Consider the following 7652-nt stretch of genomic DNA (forward strand, 5'->3'; position numbering starts at 1 on the left):
CAGTTCAGCTAGTGGCTATGATCAATAAGCCATGTGCTAGTTGATTTTATTCTGCCTATCCATTTTTAAATGTAATTCAAATGTTGATATTTTATTATAATTCAGGTGTTTTGTCATATCCTTCTTCCTTCTTAATGGCAAATTAACAGCCAGTCTGGAACAAAAAAGCCATGCTTGCAGAGTAAAGAAGAAATATGCTTTGTTGAAACAGCAGGATACAAAAATCTATGAGAGTATTTCCAGTAGGGCTTTTATTGCAATTTTCCCATCATCTCTCTAGCTCTGGTGCTGGTAGCTGTAGTCTTGTAAAAACAGGAGAACGGTGATAATCCTTTGGATTTACTTAGCTACACTTCAGAGTGCACCAAATCTGGCTTCCTAATCCAGTTCCCACAAGATGAGTTAGATGAGGCAAAAGCTAAAGATGAACAAGATAATAATTGGAACAGAAAAAGAAGCGAGGATGCAGCATAGTTTGATAGAGAAAGTACATGGAATCTGATACAGTGCACATTTAGCAATGAGCAGAAAGTCATAGTACAAGCAGTGTTGATCTCTGAATCGTCCTCCCAACCCACACAGGGAGGTGTCAGTCCAGCTAAGCCATGACTGACACGTCTGGACTGGCTGAAACCAACAGTGACAGTCATGACTTACATGGCCTGGCATCTCCCTGCTTCCCTGGGCTGGTGGCAAAGCTCCTGCACTGCCCACAGCCTCCAGGACAGTGATGTCACAATGTCACACCTGCACTGGCCTTCAGCACTGCACGGCTCCTGGAGCTGGAGTGCAGCAAATGCTGCTGTGCCACTCATGCTCTCTGGAGTCCTGAGTGAGTTTGAACTCTGATTCAGTACAAACTCAAATTAGCACAAACCTGGCACTGTTGGTGCTGCTGTGTCTGCTTTTCTACAGCCATGAACACAACATCAGGGTTCTCTCTTCTGTTTACCTCAAGAGACCTGCTGCAATAGTGCTTTAGGTGATAGGAACTGACCAGGTTACACAGAACTGGGGATTAAAGTTTACATGATGAATAAAAAAACAACCAGCAATCCAGTGCAGAATGTAGAAATGACTCTCCTTTTCAGAGATGACAAGATGGACAAGGGGGAGAAAGAAATGTCTGTCATTCAGCAAGGACAGCAAAGGCTCCTGAAAGCTGAACAGTGTTTCCATTGTTTTAACACAAGCTCCGCTTCTCTACTGAAAGATCCAAATGACAAGGACACTGAGGGTTTCTTTCTCTTTGCTGTTTGTTTCCCTAGTAACAAATACACAAGCTGCACTGTTAGATACCATCCTTTCATCCTTTTCTCTTTCTTTTTTTTTTTTTTTGAAGATAAAGACATGTCAAGGATGTAGTCAGTAGTAGCAGGTTAAGGTTGCTTGTATGAATGAACCTCCAATACAGCACAATGCACTTGAGGTCACTGCATGTAGTCAGTGGCTGAGACAGTGAAATAACTTAAAAAGCATGGAGAAAATGATGGAAGTAGTGATGCATTTCAATGTTTGCATCATTACTTTCTTTGCTTCTTAGGATATGTTAAGTCTTAAAAGTTTGGAGACTTTAACCAAATTTAAAAATCAATTGGTCTTAGAATTTCAAATACTAGATTCTCTGTGTTAACTGAAAGAAAACCACTGAAAGAATGAAAGACTTTTTTTTTTATGTAATTTAACTACTTTCCTATATGTTTGCCATAAATGCAAGCTTAGTAATGAAAAACAAAAAAATCTGATCTTGTGTTCTCAGTAACTCAGGTTTGTAATGTTGTGTTCTCCAAAGTTCTCCAAGGAATAGAAAAATGCATCTTTTTTCTTGGAACATGGCAGCAACTGGTCTAAGTAGTGTAATGTAGAAATAACTGACAAAATTCATATCAAACTTCTTATTATATAATATGAAAATACAACATTATGCATGAATTGTAAACCAGCTTGTTGCTAGGACATAAGTTACACTGGTATTTGTCACAGTGTATTTTAGTTACTTGTCTGGAACTGTCTGTGTAGGGAGGTGTTTTAGGTGAACAAATACATTCCTTTCATTTGGGATGCTTTCTGAAATCAGTACAACTATTAAATTGTACCACTTATGCCAACACAAAATCTGCAAGTCCCGAAAAGAGGCAAAGAAGCTGCATCTCCAGTGGATCAGGGAATCCAAAGCGATGTGATCAGCTGTCCTGAAACACTTGGATGTCTCAAGCTTCCATCAAGTGGAAAACAGGCAAAGGAATTTGTTTGGGGGCTATGACTCAAACAAATCTGTATCATGATTTTTATGTGATGTAGACATCTGCTCATATACATATAAATGGATGTGATGTGTAAAAAAGTCAGAATCACCCAGAGCTCCAGATACCTAATTTAGGAGAATATATGTTCTCTCTATCAGAGAGCTGAAATACACACCACTGGAGGGCAATTTGTCATCTGCAAAATCTGCATTGCCCTGTTAATGCCCACCATCACTGTGGAAGGTCTACTTTATCTCTTGTGTGACTTTTGAAATAGCAAAACCAGATGTTAATTAAACTTTTGTAATATTCAGACTGACAGATATACAAGTGTCCTACCTGGAGTAGAGAGGTTCATCAGGGATTAGCCAGCACATGTGCCCTTCAAGCATCAGCATGCTTTAGTAGCTTGGTTAAATTTTATGATCTTTTCCCCCTGAATTTGTTTTTTAAATTATTTAATATCAACTTTGAGCAGAATATCTAGACCTTTATTTACATGCTAACAGTAAGTTGAGTTTTGTTTTATACTTCTTTTAGTCTTTAAACAAAAATATAAGGCCCTCAAAAGAATCATCATGCTATGAGCACAGTAATGAAAATGGTGATCATAAGAACAAGCGACAGCTGCATTTATTGTTGAAATGTGTTTTTTGTACTAACCAAGCTGTGGAGAGATGAAGTTTTGTCTGTCCTCAGAAGCAGAGGCAACTTCAGGGACTGTGACCAGGCTGTGTAAGTGGGGAAACCTGGTTGTGTCTCCATTTCCTTAGGGCTTTGCTTGTTGGCTTTGTGGAAGTTGGTCAAGAGACTCAAGAGCAGAACAGACAATTGCAGTGTGTAAATACCTGTGTGCATCTCTAAAACTTACAACACTGTTTTTCTAATGGGAGAATTTGTAACTGTTTCATTTGTGTTGATATCTGGCACAATCAATTACAACCTGTGGAACAGCAGGATTCACAGACCCTGTCTGTTAGATCTGTAACTTTCAGAGATCTGTTAGATCTCTGAAAAAGAAGCAGAAGTTCTTTTAAGCTATCTCAGGCTCCTTTGTAAGGTCTAGATCATCTCCAGAGACTGAAAAGACAGAACTGTTCTAACCCCTCCCTGACAGTGGCTGTGTGATTGTGAATGCAGAGAGGGCTGGAGGCTGTGCCTCCAGCATGAAACATTGAGATTGTAGACAAGGAGCAGACTGCATTTAACCAGGAGACTGGAAACAGCATCATCAGTTGTGCAGCTGTTCACTCCTGGTAAGTAAATTACACAGTACAGTGGAATATTTAGCATGCAAACAGGAGTGGCAGCACAGTAAAGCAGCACAACAACACATAGAAACTAATTGCTCTTGATGAGTACCATAGCATTTAAATACAAAATCAGATGCTAGCAGGGATTGTCTGTATTTAGCAGAAGAGAAAGCAGATGTGTTTTTGTGAGGGAAAAGGAAAAGGTAGTAGAATAAAGAGAACTAGGTAAGCTTTTCAATGTATACATACATGTTAAAAACTCCACCCTAATGTAGGACTGTCATATATTCCATGCAGCTCTCAGCTCCCTGGCTGACTGTTGGCCAGCTGTTGCTTATCTGGGATGTTAAATTTGTGTTTTGTGAGCCATAGAAAAGCAGAGATTAAATTTCTGTTGATATGTGTTTTGTAGAAACACATTCTGCATATGCTTGCCTATATATGCAAACCAGTTGGCTAGAGGCAGGGATTCAAGCTTTTTCTGTGTTGGGATTGTTCAGTTTCCTTTTTTTCCCCTTTCTTCTAAGAGATGTGTTTCTCATCTTAAAATCCAGATTTGTATTTCCATCTTCATTTTCTATCCTGCCCAGATTAGGGCATCCAGCACAAGCATATTCTGTCATTTCACAGATAAATAGAGCCAGAGGATTATTGTAATCATGTGCTACAACTCACCGTGGGACAGAAGCCATGTGACTGGGGATATTGCTTGTCATTTAAACCAGAACATCCCTTAGGAAAACATGCCTTAGAACATCCTGCCTCCACAAATTGTTAATTCCTTGTTCCAGTCATTAATTACTCTCATTGACAGATATATACATCTTATTTCTCCCTTGAATGTATTTAATTTTACCTTTCAGCTGCTGTTTCCTCTGTCTCTGTAAGATGGAGGAGACTGTAGGACTCACTATAGACATGAGAGCATCCTTTAAAGTAATGGCATTTGATAAAACACATTTTTCAATTTCTAAGGTGTTTCTAGATCTCTTCTCAGATCCTTTTCCAAGGTATCAAATGATTTCTTGAGCTGTGGATTCCAGCAGTGGATTCAAGCATGGGACTGTCCTTTTCTGTTCAGACAGATGATCATATCTATCTGTGCAATTCACTGCCAGTTCAACTGATTCTTTTGGGAAATGCCAAAGGCATTTCAGAATTGCTGTTCCCACTTCAAAACCAGGAATATCTTATTGTAAGGACAAGCAAATCCAAAGTTAGTTAATTGACGGTAAAAATCTTTTCAACTTGTGCTTTCTCATGAATCAGATTAGTCATACTATACAAATTAAAAGCTTGGCCACATTCAGAAGGCTTCTGCTATCAGGGATGACCAGCAGGTCACAGGAGTTTTTCACAGAAGGTGAATTTCATTTAATTTCAGAGGTGAATTACAGATTTCCATAGAAAAACAGTACTCTGGGAAAAATTAAATTGGAACCAATTTTGATTAGGATTGACTTCCTGTGGTAGCCAGCCTATTGTTTACAGGGCAAAATGCAACAGGGCATCAAATTATTCTCTGGAATTATATGAAGACAGATACTAAATAGCTGATTCTTTTTGCAATGTTGAGATAAATATACAAAGTAAAGAGTAATGCTGGCCATGGAAGTTTTCTGAGAAGGACAAAAATAAAAGCTTTTATTGTAATTAATATGTCTAGTGTAACTTTGAAACTGAATGAGAAGGAGACTGAAGAGAAGAACAGTAATAACAAGAAAAAATATGTTCTGTGACTGTCAGAGCCCAGGGTTATGCACTGTAACTTGACACATATTCTTTTGAGTAACTTATCTAAAAAGTGTCTACAAAGATTGCTGGAAGGAAGGCATACAAAGCAACCCCTGTCTTCCTGCTCTTCACACTCAGGTTTTTTAATTCACTGTGGCAATTGCTAGAGCTGCCTCTGCAGATTTATTACTTGTATTGATACACCAGATTCTGTGAGATTAACTCAAAGGTCTTATTTGCCATCCTGTAATTTTTCCCTCCTCTTAATCTTTTCTTCTTTTTTTCCCTTAGATCATTTAATTCCATAAACCCCTGGAGAATGCAACCGAGTCTAAAGACTGGTTTTACTTAGACTCAAGAAAAAGCATCCCTGATTTTTATGTTTTGTGATCAGATTACCTGTACAATTTATTTGTAGGTTGGAACAAGCTATATGTGATTTCTGTATCATAAATACTAGATATTTCTGATTTTTGTTTTCTCCAATGGATTTTTATTTTCTCCAAGGCTATCTCAGTAACTGAGAAGTGAACAATCCTATTAAAACTGCTGAAGGATTTAGAGAAAAAACAGTGGAACACTTTGTCCCACTGGGAAGGTGTGCCTGGTACTGTAGTGGCTCCATCTTGTGGCTGAACCTGCACTGATTCTTTATAACAGGCTGACCCTTCTTGCCATCATTCTTATATAAATATTGACAAATAAGTGTGAACTTCCTTTATAACTTTTAGGACAAATGGCTCAATTTTTTCTGGTAATAGAGAAATAGGGAGATAGGTTGAAGACAAGATTGGCCCGAGCAAGCGTTGCCCAGTTCCCTGTGTAGCAATGTCAGTCACAGGGTTTGGTTACATTCTGTGCTTACTGCCAGAGGAGCCTCAGCCAGGCAGAGGGAGAACAAGCAAACACCAGCTTCACTTTTTGATTCCAACCTCCACTAATGTTGCTGCTCATTATTAACTTGCTGTGGCCAGTAAAGCAATTTGTCATTTACCTTCAAGAGTGGCCTCGAGTTTCTACCAAAACATAAACACAGATCAGTGTAGTTTATTTTGGCAGCATTCTTTTTTTTCTAAAACAAATATTTTTTCAAGTGGTTGTCATTAAACAAAATGTTAGCATTTGAATGGAAGAAAAAAGCAGATACCTTTTAATTAACCTTTTCCTGCCATCCCTGAACTGTGTTCAGTAAATGCCTCAATTTGACTGCTCAACCACCCAAACCATGAGCTGAGCATAGGAAAGGACAAAACTCACAGCAGGAATTACAGAAGGCTGCCAACGCCCTGGCTCACTGACCACATGGCTCAGCTACTGCCTGCTTCATGTCCCCATTATATAAGTTCATGTTTCAGTGTACAGCACAACTAGGTGTTTTCTTCAGACTGCAGAAAAGTAAATAGTTCACTTTTAGCACCTTCAGCGTTGGCAGCAGGAAGGCAGTGAGCTGCCAGGGCATGCTGGATGTTCTGTTGTGTATCAGCTTGTGTGTTACAGGACAGAGCTTTAACAGGCACAGTAGAAATGGCATTCATCTCTAAAGATGTTGCCACAGCTGTAAGATTGCAGGGATCAAGAGAACACAAATTACAATTGCAGAGCCTGGTAGAGGGCTGGTTACTGGGCACAAGGCAGGATAAGACTGGCTGCACCCATATTCTGGCAGTGTTGATATAAAAGACGCATTCCCTGATCCACACAATGTGAAAGCAAAGAAAGTGCCTGTGTCCAAGGAGTCACAAGCCCCAGCAAAATATGCATGGCAGGAAAAGTCTCTCTTGCTATGTCATACAGAGCATCCACCATATCCAAGCTTGAGTGACAAAGCAGCTTTACCTTGTAACATTGCTGCAGGCCTCCAGCCAGGTGATAATTAGCATTGACTCCACGATTCTCAGAAGGCTGATCCATCCCTTTATTACACTATAAAGAAACCCATTGCCCTTACAGTCACAATACAGGTGGACCCAATTGGTCCTTCAATCTAAGCACCATCACCATTGGCCAATTAAGGAAATCCTCTGGTAAACAAATCTCCATAACACATTCCACGTGTTCACAACAACAGGTGCAGCAAGTGAAGATAATTGTTCATCATTCTTTTCTCTGAGCTTCTCACAGCCTTTCCCAGGGCAATGCCTGGGAAAGTTGTGCATTGCTCTCTGTGGCCAGAGAGCTGCTGGCACATAATCTAGCTGCCAATCTGGAAAACATTCTATAGCTAGAATTCCATTTTTATCCCCTGCAGACATGCTCAGAAATCTGGAAATAGGTACAGATTTGCAAGACTGCCACAGTGAATTAATAGTGTCAAAGTCTCACTCTCTCTGCTGCACATCATCCCTGTTGCATAAAGCAAATCCACTCAGAGCTGCACTACAGTTTTAAGTGAAGGATTCCTTGCTAGATTTTGTACCAA

This window comes from Molothrus ater, chromosome 18 (assembly GCF_012460135.2).
Source record: "Molothrus ater isolate BHLD 08-10-18 breed brown headed cowbird chromosome 18, BPBGC_Mater_1.1, whole genome shotgun sequence".
Lineage (NCBI taxonomy): Eukaryota > Metazoa > Chordata > Aves > Passeriformes > Icteridae > Molothrus > Molothrus ater.